Below are 13,368 nucleotides of genomic sequence, written 5' to 3'. Positions count from 1 at the left end.
TTCAAAATCCCCCAGAGGCTTCTCATCTCACTTATAGTAAAAGCCAGAGAATCCTCAATGGCTTAAAAGGTCTGACACAATCCAGTAACAATTGAAAAGTCTGACAATATTGAATATTGGCGAAGTTGTGGAACACCAAGTGGTTTTATTTTACTGATTTTTAAATTTAATATAATTTGATTTTTTAATTTGCTGATGAGAATACAATGGATATAAACACTTTGGAGAACAATGTGGCAGTATTTAATGAAGCTGAAAACGCATAATCTAACAGGAATTGTGCTTCTATGTTCATACGTTAAAAGTCCCCATGTGCAAAGAGAGTGACATATACAATGATTTTTATAGCAGCACTGCTTATAACATCAAAAAACTGAAAACAATCTGAACATCTATGTATAAAAAATGGATAAATAAGTCTTTGTGTGTTTATATACTAGAACATTAGTAAGCAACAAAAATCAAGAAATGAAAGCTACATGAGCCAACATGGAGGGTCACATAGAAGCCTTCATTCATATTAATGTTTTATTTCCTAAACAAGGTAGTGGGGTCACAGGTATTTATTAAATTAGTCCATATAGCCTCTGAATGTCTGAAATATGTCATAGTTTTTAAAAGAGGCAAATGGGAAATTTGTAGAATGTGGGAAGAGTTTAAAGAGAGAGCTTGCTGGAGGAGGGCATGGATAGACATAGGGATGAACATATATAGTCATGCCTTGGGGCTGAGGAATTTAATTTCCTTCCCTTTGTCTTTATCCTCTCCTTCTGCAGTTTTCTTGGTTCATATTACCGTCTTTTCAATAGCCTTCTGTTTGTTTTTCCTCACCAGGTTTATTTCCCAGAATTCATTTTTTATAGATCTGAGTGGTTTATATAAACCCAAATCTGATCATGTCCATCTCTCTACATGTAAATCTTAAAGGACTCTTCATTAATTATATAGTGAATATAGTAAATTTCTTAATATGATATAGAGGGCACTCTGTAATAGCATCCTTACCAGTGTCTGTTCCAAAATATTCCTGTTCACAGCTCTGTGTTGTTGCTCACAGCTCTCTCGAATCTCACATCTGGAAAACACCAACATGAGACACAGTTTATATGACTTCTTTCTAGCTTCTCTGGAGGTAGCAAGTCCTTCCTTTTCCTGTATGTGTACAGAATTTTGTTCATATCTCTATTATAGCAGTCATATTGTGTACAATTTTTATTAGACAGCTGTATTTCTGTTTCCCTCAATATAAACTACTAAAAGTCAGAGACAGTGGTTTTAGCTGCTGTTTCATTTTGTTTGTTTGTTTTTAAATCTTGACACACTTAGTTCTCATATAGACTTAATATGTAAGGGGTGCTGAATAATTACTTGTAGAATTGATGAGAAAATGAGTAAAGGTTTTATTCAGCAATGTAGTGGGTGATAAGAATAGATTAGGTGAGATGTAAAGATAGTTTTCAAGTTCTTAATTATATGGTCGCCTCGTCTCTTCAATGCTTTTCAGCTTACACATATTGTCAATGGTTTATTGACTAGTTTCAAGAAAGATCAAAGTTGCAGGCATTTTTTTTTTCATGTTAGCTAAGAGTAGTCAGGAGCTGAACCAGTCCCATTGGCAGGATAGTTCATAACTATCATACAATAGGACACCAATATATTTGAATTTATTTTTGAAAGTTTGGGTTAATGTAACATTAACTTTTATTCTGATAAAATGCACAAAATAATATAACTCCCTCTTCATTCTCAAGTTTTGAGCTGATAAGATATTGAGATTTACAAAGTCATAGTAGGGCCACACTACAGTGAATGGGAACTGTATCAGGACTATGTCATCTACACAAGAAAATCTGCTCTCTTTAGTTCTAAAATATCTAATATCAAATTAGTTTACAATTAGGAGGAAAAAGTTACTGCTTCTCCATTGGTTTCCAAGACAATTGACTATGGTAACTTACATTTTTGAAAATATATCGGTTTGGTATTTACACAAAACTGGATAAATTCCACATTTTTGAAATGACTAGCTATTATTGAAGCTCCAGCTTCCAAGTAGCTTGAATATTAAGAACTAGTTTTAAAAACCAAACCCACAAAGTACTCCAGAAATTGTAAATCATTCTTCAATTGTTAACCACCAAGGCACTTCAATTTAGAAAAGAATCAAGAGACTTGCCAGTTATTCAAGCCTAAATGTCTTAACCCAGTTTCAGACTGAGGACAAAACATTGCAGCAACACAAAAAATGCAACAATGCTCCTTTTTTTTTTTTTTTGAGGGAAGCTCTTTTATACATTCTCTAAGAAACAAGTATAAAACTTGAGTTATTAGTCATTCCTGATAGAGGTGAGAGAGAAGCTGATGATGTGAACAGAAATGAAGGAAAGTTGTCTAGGTAATCAAAATACCAGACTTCCATTTAGACCCCTGAACAGTTTCCCAAAATTTTTTGAGGTGGTTAAGTCCATCTTCTGCATTGTTTCTCAAACGCATTAGGATATTGTTACCATGTGTGTTTTCATTTTTGCTACTGTTCTTATAATTTACCCTAATTGAGTGAAAAATGAGGGCATGAAGAAAAGCCCTCGGTTCTCGGTTCTTTTTCTATTTTAACCTCACACATTAAGCACAGACTTGCCCCATGCTGACTTCTCTAACACTTTGTAGGAGGCCCAATCCAGCAATCATTCCTTTCAACTTCCAGACAACTGCCAGCCATTCTTTTGGATGGGAAAAGTGGAGGGATTTTGGAAATTGCAAATCAAGTGTTTGGGCTGTATGATCTTCTAGTTCTGCCTATCAGAGTCCCAGCCAGAGCAAAATTCACCAAATCAGTAATCACCAGGCCTCCAGCATTTTTCTCATCATTTTCTGATTTTTTCCCTTTTATCCTTTTTAAAATGTCCTCAAAATACCCCTTGAGTGAGGTGGGAATTATATGATCTTGCTATAATTACCAGCTTTACAAGTGACTATTACCTCATGGTAAATAGTATGGTTACTACATACAATTTGTGGTAAATTTCAATATTCCTATTTGAAAGGCTGGCTTATAATATTAGGACCTTTTCTTAATAATTTCAAACTCATAGTATTTGCTTCTACATAAGTGAACTTGAGAAGGATGAAAGGAAAATGAGTTCTTCACTACAAACATATTTGTACTATTTGGATTTCTTGCCACATAGATGCTTGTTAGGATTTTTTATTTTATTAATTTTTTTTCAAACTGTATTAAGGACACTACTTCCAGAACACTTGCTCTTTTAACAAAGGGAGAAAGAATTAAAAGGTCTATCCAAATTTTCCAGACATGTTCGAGTTGAGGAAAGAATCAAAAGGCAATATTCCAATGTTTCTCTCTCTATTCATTTCTCTTCCATACCACATTTAAAACTGGTTACAAATAAATTTCTATTTCCAATATCCATCTCTAGCCTTCCTTTGTATTTTTATTCCTAGATAGCTACCCAATATTTATTTTATTTGAAACATATTTTAACCACCCTTGATTATGTTTTTTCCAAAAATGGATTTTCCCTGGTGACAACTGAAACTCAAGTGATGATAACAACAAAAGAGATTTTAAGAATTTTTCCAGAACCAAGGTCATTGGTGACATTTCCATAAATCACACACAATCTCAACACAGACCATCTTACAGAGACGACTTACTCTAATAAGCTTAATGTACAGAGGTTAAAATAGCCTCGTTGTATTTATCTTTCACTGTGCAGCTTACCAAAACCAAATTTCTGTCATCAACAATTATTAATCATCTATATGCCCTGCAGAGAATTTTAATAAAGCATATTATGAACCTGGAGTTGGGGGGATGTGGGAAGGACACAAATGTGATCCAAATTTATAAAAGGAGATGGGGTCCCTATTACTCCACCACATCTGTTTGCCATATGTTCATAAATCACACCAATGTTTTGAACATTTCTCCTAGCACCTTCCTGTCACTCTGGTTTTATAGTTCATAATTTTACCTCTCCTACCCACACACACACACACAAAATCTCATAACATTTGACCAAGTATTGGGTCAAACAGACTGCAGCGAATGACTGTGGCTAGTACCCAGTAACCTTCCAGTTTCTTGAGATTTGGTCGTAGCAGGCAAAAGCAGGAGCAAAACTTGTGTATTCTAAAGAAGAAGAGAAATAATATGAAGACACCAATTACGACTGCCAAACCAAAAAGAAAGCTACATTTTGAGTCTGAAGCTATGAAATAGAGTTGCCAAGAAGAAAGTTTCCAACTTAGGAAAAGATGTTTTTCCTTGCAAATAGGACCCTCAGAAACAGAATGCAAGCTACTCTAAGTTTGTGTCTATTTTCGTTCTTCTATGATGCTAATGCAAATCTGCATGTGGTGCAGTGCTTGTCCCCTAGAAGACGGACATCTCTGACAACCATGACATGTGAAGACAGAGGAAGAGCAATAGGATTCAAATTGCATTTTCTCTCTCTCTTTCCTTTTTTCTTTCATTCATTCTTTCTTTCAGAGAGAGAGAGAGAGAGAGAGAGAGACAGCAAGAGAGGGAACACAAGCAGGGGGAGTGGAAGAAGAGAAGCAGGCTTCCTGCAGAGCAGGGAGTCCAATTCGGGGCTCCATCCCAGGACCCCAGGATCATGACCTGAGCCAAAGGCAGATGCTTAATGACAGCCACCCATGTGCCGCTCAAATTACATTTTCAAGACAGCCTATGTGACCTGTTGGTTTATTTAATGTAAAAATGTAAGCAAACTAACGGTAAGGAGGAAGGCAAATTCTCTTTGTGGTATCATATAGATGAAACTGAGGTCTTCGCCAGTATGGCTGACTGGCCTCCCCTCCTCCTTGCTCCAGGTAGTACTACTGAGTAGAATGTAACAACCACAAAACCAGGCATAACCATACTGAAGCTTGAAAACAAACACAAGAAATAAAAACACCCGTGTGGTGCCAGAAATAAAGACAGGTAATCTGAAGCCAAGCAATGAATGGCAGCTAAAGCCAGATGGGCTGTGAGCCTACTGGCCCTGGATGTTCTAAGTCACTGAGGTTTTAATTTGAGAATAGAGAGTTGGGAAAGAAGACAAAAGTTGAGTTTGCTGACCTGGGGGCATGGGAAGCAAAAGGTGCACTCTCAGTGTAAAACAAAGAACCTGAAAGGGACTAGAAAATTTCTTTCCACTGTACTGGGAATTTGGCAAGAAAAATAGGCTGTCTGTCCTAGGTCATGGTTGGAAATTAATCATCTGGGAGAAATCTAAACTAATACTATGTGGGGATAGGGGGTTGAGTTCATATGATACACTTGGTAAAAGAAAGTTAGGTCATGAAATTATTGTAAAAACTGGTTGAGAGATCCATGGGACTGGCAGAGGTAGACATAAAACCACCCACCATAATGACTTCACAAGATTGAATCATGACACATCCTTTGAAAACAACTGACTCTGAAGATAGATTCCGACTAAAACCTGAAGCATTCAAAGAAAACAGACCTCCATGTGACCCAGGATCTCAACAAACAGGAGAATTCACATTTTTAAAAAAAGACTATAGTTATTTATTTGACAGACAGAGATCACAAGTAGGCAGAGAGGCAGGCAGAGAAAGACAGAGAAGCAGGCTCCCCACTGAGCAGAGAGCCCAATGTGAGCTCCATCCCAGGAACCTGGGACCATGACCTGAGCCGAAGGCAGAGGCTTTAACCCACTGAGCCACCCAGGTGCCCCAAGAATTCACGTTAAAACCAATAGAACATGTAACAATGTGAAAACAAATTTGCTTTAAATATCCAAAGATATAGATAAGGACTTCTAAGGGCAGTATCTCCTAAAAAGAAGCAATTTTGAAAAAGAATAAAGTGGAAATCCTAGAAATTAAAAATATGATAATTGAAAGGAAAAGCTCAGTATATGAACAATTCAGTGTATTGCACATAAAGAAGAAATTAATAAATTTGAAAACAGATCTGAAAATTCATCTAAATGCAGTGGCTTAGATTTACATACATATATAGATAAATATGGAGTTAAGTAACATGATACCTAACATACTGTATGGGTGCTATTCCTCAATCAACTAATTGAATTCATTGACAAATAAATTGTATTACAAATTTAAAAAAACACATGGAGTATGGAATGAGAATCTGTGACATATGTCTAACAAATCTAATTAATATTCTTTCCAGAATAAAAGATTGGGAAAGAAGCAGTCTGAAAATGAAAGGAACCATGAATCTTCATATTCAAGGAGCAAATAGTTCTGAGTAAGGTAAAAAAAAAAATCCATGCTTAGACATACTATGGTGAAACTTGAGAACATCAAACCTTGGAATTTTTAAATTAGAAAAAAAACATTTTAAGATGTACAAAGGCTGAAACAGGTTATATTTATGAAAATATTACCAAAAATATATTTCAGCAAGAAGGAAACTGAATTTATAAGGAAAGTGTGTGTTGAAAGAACTAATGATAAACAGACAAAAAAAATATCAAGGTATATTGATAAATTTAGGTTTAGGTGTGGCGGGGGCACTTGGCTGGTCCGTCAGTTGAGCACATGACACAATCTCAGGGTTGTGAGTTCAAGCCCCACAATGAGTGTAAAGATTGCTTAAAAAATAAAATAAAATAAAGTGTGTGTGTGTGTGTGTGTAAATAAACTGAGAATAACATAGGTGGTGGGATGGGAGAAAACATTTTAAGATCCTTGTCTGATTTCAAAAGGAGGATAGAATTATTGATTCAGCTCAGAACTTACTAGGTTAAGTCTGTATTACTATTTAAGAGTAACTGCTAGAAGAATAATTGACTCTCTCTGCTTGACTGATTTCACTCAGCATAATCTCTTCGAGTCCCGTCCATGTTGCTACAAAAGTTGGATATTCATTTGTGGAGCATAACCAATAGCATGGAGGACAAGGGGCATTAGAGAGTAGTAGGGAATTTGGGTAAATTGGAAGGGGAGGTGAACCATGAGAGACTATGGACTCTGAAAAACAGTCTGAGGGGTTTGAAGTGGCGGGGGGGTGGGAGGTTGGGGTACCAGGTGGTGGGTATTACAGAGGGCACAGCTTGCATGGAGCACTGGGTGTGGTGAAAAAATAATGAATACTGTTTTTCTGAAAATAAATAAATTGGGAAAAAAAAAGAGTAACTGCTAGAAGAATAGAAATAGAATGTATAACTCACAAATTTACCCAGGAAGAAACAAAGTAAAAGAGATAATAAATAACTGGCATTATCATTATTATGTTTAAACATTAAAAAGTTTAAACTTCCAAAGTTAATCAGGAGAAGAATCCTGACTGATATGAGTGTCCTATGTGCTTACAAATTAAAGTTTTTAAATTTCAGGTATTTGGCTATTTTTAGTAGAAGCCAGAAGGCCAAAACAACAAAACACTTCTGATTTATTACATAGAAATGATAATGATAAACAATGCAGTGACAGAAAAGGGTAAATAAAAAGTCTTGTAACAGGGATTACAGATCCATTTGGAAGTTGGTACCACATTTCAGATAGTGGGGGAAAATTTAGCTTTGAGATTTTGCTGGGAAAACATTAAACAGCTTTCACTCCCACAAAAGCTCTCTTCATTCTTAGAAATATTACAGAACTGTTATATATAATTTCTATGAAATTTTTCATATTCTACTTTGTTTAATAATTTTTTGAGGACTTATAATTTTTTCTTTGGGGACATATGAATTTGTTAGCTTGAATAATATCACTCATCATTGGCTTTCCCAACAGAATTACCATGTACCTTGTCAGTTAAAACTCATGAAAACTGGTTTGCAGATAAAAATAATTCTTCCAAAAATAACTGACGTTTGTGAAGAGAGCTTGCTTAAGTGCAGTAGCACGTTTCCCCCTTGTTATTGATAAGGACAACCATTCTCTTTACTCTTCTTTTTACCCCACCAAATACAGCCTAGACAGGAACCAAGAATAAGATTTATCAAGGAATGCATGCTTCCAATTTTTTAAGTTAAAGGCCTTCAGAAGCTTCAGGAGTAGATCTTTCTTAAAGGAACATCAAATACCCTTAGTTTTGAAGGTATCAGACACATAAAGTCACAATACCCCATTACTCAGCCATGAAGCTGACTCCTCTCTTCTTCATTCAAGAAGTATCTTACATACAGTAGATACCAGAATCAAGAATTTTAATGGACCCAGTTTCTCTCCAATCACCTATTGTACATAAAAGATAAACCAACAGATACAGAATATCCAGTGATGCATATTCTTATGGAGTCACTTCCATCTTCTCTCTCCCATCCCCAGATCACTTCTGTATACCTGTCATTACCACGCAGCAGAGGACTGCATGATCAATCATTGTCTAAATATTATTATCCATGAAGTCAAAGACTGTTTTATTTTGAAGATGGGTTAAAAACTGTACCTTACTATAGGTAAAGAACTCCTTAAGTGCCAGATGGTTTCATTGCAACATTAAGTTGCTGATCTTCCCATGACACTTGCCAGAAGAAAGTCTGGGACACCTCTTCACATGTTTCTTGTAGTAGCCTCTTGATACTAAGGAAGCCTCTCCAGATGTAACCCAGTAAAGATAATACCTTGCAAACCATAAATAAAATGGCTTCAACTCAACTCACATCAGGAGACTGCCAGTCTGTAGAAAGGGATTCCTCCTACCCCACCCCTCTCTAGCAAGACTCAGCAAATAAGACTGTGTGGAACTGAAGGTATAGGGTTTAGTTTTGACTCAGAATGCACATTAGAATCATGGATCAACTGAATATGAATTTCTGAGGATGGATGGTCAAGACATTGGTATTTAAAAAAAAAAAAGCTTCTTTGTTGCATCTTTTATTTATTTATTTTGAGAGAAAGAGAGAGAGAGAGTCCTTGCATAGGTGGGGAGGAGCAGAGGGAGAAAGAGAATCTTAAGCAGGTTCCATGCTGAGCACAGAGACAGAGCCAGGTGAAGGGCTCAATCTCAGGATCTTGAGATCATGACCCTGAGATCATGACCTCAGGTGAAATCAAAAGTCAGGTACTTAATTGACCGAGCCACCTTGGTACACTTCCTTTGTTACTTCTAATGAACAGCCATGTTCTAATGAACAGCCACTTCTAATGAACAGGATCATGCTTTCTCTTCAAAATGAAAAAGTTACATATGTTTATTATTTTTTTTTACAAATATAGATAAGCAAAAAAATGAAGAAAAATTCATGTATATTCTTGATTTCTAGAGATAACAATTATTAAAACCTTGGTGCATTTTCTTCCAGATTTTTTACTTTGCATGCCTATATGAAAGCATGCATGAATACATTAACACAATTGTTTTTGAGAAAGCTAAGTTATGAAAGAAATTGAATGTGGAAAAATTGGAACCCTCATACACTGATGGCAGAAAATATTTAATGGTGCAACTCTTTTGGAAAACAATTTGGCAGTTCTTTAAAAAGTTAAACACAGTATTACCATATGATGTAGTGATTCTATCTATCTATATTTTTAAGTATCTAACCCAGGAAAAATTAAATAAAGCACATGCCCCCACAAAAACATGCATAAAAATGTTCTAAGCAGCATTATTCACAAGAGCCAAAAGGCTAAAATAACCCAAATGTCCAACAACTGGTGAAATAATAAATAAAAGGCGATATTCCATAACATGGAATATTTTTCATCAATAAAATGAAATTAAGTATCAATACATGCCACAACATGGATGAGTCTTGAAAATGTTATGCTAGGTGAAGGAAACCAATCACCAAGGGACACAATGATTCCATTCATATGAAATGTGCAGGATGGGTAAATTTATAAAGGCAAAGTAAACTCCTGGTTGCTTAGAATGGGGCTGGTGTGAGTGGGTAATGAGGAGGGACTGGTAATGAGTATGGGGTTTCTTGTAGTGGAGATGAAAATATTCTAAAGTTAGATTGTGGTGATAGTTGAACAATACTGTGAATATGCTAAAAAAATAAAAAAGCATTGAACTATACATTTTAAACAAATGAATTGTACCATATATGAAGTCCATCTTAATAAAGCTATTTTAAAAGGACATAGGAACTCAGAGTCCTTATTTCACATCTTAGTATTCTAACATTGATTATTCATTACCTCTTTTTAAAGGTATTTATCCCCATTAATTACTCTTCTTTTCCTCCTTCTTCCAATGACTCTCTTATAAGTCAACTGATGGGGAGCTCTTTACTATCTATCTCCTCCAGGAAAAAATAAAGAATTTTAAGACCTACTTAGCTCCTGTTGAAAAGAAGTTTGATACTACAAATCTCAATTATCACTAGAGGCTCAACTTCAAACCCATGGCAAAAGGGAGATTTTAGCGAGATCTATGTCACTCGGAGATGTTGTCAACGTTCCTTTGGTATTAAAATAATCTTCAAGACCTAAATTCTTAAAACACAGCACTCACTTATCCAAGTTTCTGGTTTGTCTTTTTAACTATCTGCTAAGAACATACCTTAAAATAACTCCATGTATTCTGAAAAAAGTTCTCATCAAAAAATCTGTTTTCATGACTTATCTTCTAAGAAATATAATTACATAATAATTTAGATTGCAGTGGGTTGAGAGGTACAAAAGAGGAAGTTTGGGGCTACTAAGATCGCTGTGGGAAGTTAGAAAATTGAGAAGGAGTTTGTATTGATAAGGAGGGACAGAATAGCAAATGCCTACTCCTCTGGCTGTGTGTTGCGGTTAACTTGATTAAAGACAGCCTTAGAGTCAGCTTGAGCTTCAGGGTTGCACTACACTGGTCAAACTCAATTGTTACTTGAAATTTTACTTGGACACTTGAAAATAGCAATTTGGGGATTTTTTTCCCCTCCCCTTTTGCTTTTAAGTGGTACAAAATAATGTGAAATTTTCTGGCCAATCATAGACTGATGGGGTACGTATAGTAAGAACTCGACCACTAGCTAATCTGCCAGGGCAGACATCCCAGAACTGGTGGATGTATTGCCTTAGAATTAAAGTACCAGTCAAAGGCCTTATAAAGGCAGGCATAGGGTGCATTAATCTTAACAAAACCCCCCAAAAGCATTTCCCATAACATTTTTTTATTTTATTTGGAAAGATATTATTTATTTACTTATTTATTTGAAAGAGAGAGAGAGCATGAGATAAAGAGAGAGTACAAGCAGGGGTTAGGGGTAGAGGGAGAAGCAGACTCCCTGCTGAGCAGGGGTACCCATGCAGGGTTGTGGACTTGATCCCAGAATTCTTGGATCATGACCTGAGTCAAACATAGTGGGGAGGAGTCAGGATGGCAGAGAAGTAGCAGGCTGAGACTACATCACGTAGCAGGAGATCAGCTAGATAGCTTATCAAACCATTGCAAACACCTACAAATCCAACGGGAGATCAAAGAGAAGAAGAACAGCAAATCAGAAAATTTAGAAACAGAAAATCAACCACTTTCTGAAATGTAGGACCAGCTGAGAAGTGAATCCAAAGCGACAGGAAGATAGACCGCGGGTGGGAGGGGCCGGCTCCCAGCAAGCGGCGGAGCAATGGAGCACAAAATTAGGATTTTTAAAAGTCTGGGCCACTGAGGGACATACTCCAGAGGCTAAACCAGGGTGAAGCCCACGTGGGGTCAGTGTGGCCCCAGGTCCCGCAGGGTCACAGAAGGACCAGGGGTGTCTGAGTGTCGCAGAGCTCGCAGGTATTAAAACCGGGAAGCTGGCTACAGAGACAAAGCCGAGGAGTGGGCTCTCAGCTCAGGGTTACCGTTAACCGGTCGCAGACTCGGTGAGCTTGGAGCGCAGCCAGAGGCCAGGGAGACGGGAGTGACTGGGTGCTTTTCTCTGAGGGTGCACTGAGGAGTGGGGCCCCGAGCTCTCGGCTCCTCCAGCTGAAGATTGGGATGCCGCCATTTTCATTCCCGTCCTCCGGAATTCTACAGAAAGGGATCAGGGATCAAAATTTCCCGAAAGCGAACCTGAGCAGATTACTTACCCCGGCCCCTGGTAAGGGTGGTGCAATTCCACCTCAGGTAAAGACACTTGAGAATCACTACAACAGGCACCTCCCCCCCGAAGATTAACAAGAAATCCAGCCAAGACCAAGTTCACTTCCCAAAGAGAGCAGCAGAATTCCAGAGGAGGAGAAAGCAAAGCACGGAACTCATGGCCTTCTCCCCATGATTCTTTAGTCATGCAGTTAATTTAATTTTATTTAAATTTTTTTCTTCTCCTAAATTTTTTAAAACTTTTACCCTTTTCTTTTTTTAACATTTTCAACTAGTTTGTCAAATATATATATATATATATATATATATATATATATCTTTTAAAATATTTTTTAAATATTTAAATTTTTAAATATTTTTTTAATTTGTTTTATTTTTTAAATTTTCTTTTCTGAACTTCTTTTTATCCCCTTTCTCCCCCCACAATTTGGGGTCTCTTTTGATTTAGTTAAAGTGCATTTTCCTGGGGTCTTTGCCACCCTTTTAGTATTTTATTTGCTCCTTCATATACTCTTTTCTGGACAAAATGACAAGGTGGAAAAACTCACCACAAAAAAAAGAACAAGAGGCAGTACTGAAGGCTAGGCATGTAATCAATACAGACATTGGTAATATATCAGATGTAGAGTTCAGAATGGCGATTCTCAAGGTTCTAGCCAGGCTCGAAAAAGGCATGGAAGAGATTAGAGAAACCCTCTCTGGAGATATAAAAGCCCTTTCTGGAGAAATAAAAGAACCAAAATCTAACCAAGTTGAAATTAAAAAAGCTATTAATGAGGTGCAATAAATAATGGAGGCTCTTAATGCTAGGATAAATGAGGCAGAAGAAAGAATTAGTGATATAGAAGACCAAATGACAGCGAATAAAGAATCTGAGCAAAAGAGGGACAAAAAGCTACTGGACCACGAGGGGAGAATTTGAGAGATAAGTGACATCATAAGACAAAACAATCTTAGAATAATTGGGATTCCAGAAGAAGAAGAAAGAGAGAGGGGAGCAGAAGGCATATTAGAGAATTATTGGAGAGGATTTCCCTAATATGGTAAAGGGAACAAGCATCAAAATCCAGGAGGAGCAGAGAACCGCCCTAAAAATCAACAAGAATAGGTCCACACCCCGTCACCTAATAGTAAAATTTACAAGGCTTAGCGACAAAGAGAAAATCCTGAAAGGAGCCCAGGAAAGAAGTCTGTAACATACAATGGTAAAAATATTAGATTGGCAACAGACTTATCCACAGAGACCTGGCAGGCCAGAAAGAACTGGCATGATATATTCAGAGCACTAAACGAGAAAAATATGCAACCAAGAATACTATATCCAGCTAGGCTATCATTGAAAATAGAAGGAGAGATGAAAAGCTTCCAGGACA

The 13,368-nt window shown here is 36.8% G+C and overlaps 1 long non-coding RNA gene across 1 annotated transcript in view; it reads right to left on the bottom strand.

Moving 5' to 3' along the window:
- Nucleotides 1-1,032: 1,032 nt before the first annotated feature.
- Nucleotides 1,033-13,368, bottom strand: part of LOC122905530 — a 93,691-nt gene continuing 81,355 nt past the window's right edge. Inside the window, exon 3 of the long non-coding RNA XR_006384346.1 lies at nucleotides 1,033-1,075. This is a non-coding gene — a long non-coding RNA (uncharacterized LOC122905530). The remainder of the gene's footprint in view (nucleotides 1,076-13,368) is intronic.

This window comes from Neovison vison, chromosome 4, assembly GCF_020171115.1.
Source record: "Neovison vison isolate M4711 chromosome 4, ASM_NN_V1, whole genome shotgun sequence".
Lineage (NCBI taxonomy): Eukaryota > Metazoa > Chordata > Mammalia > Carnivora > Mustelidae > Neogale > Neogale vison.
This window is presented reverse-complemented; position numbering and strand designations above follow the sequence as displayed.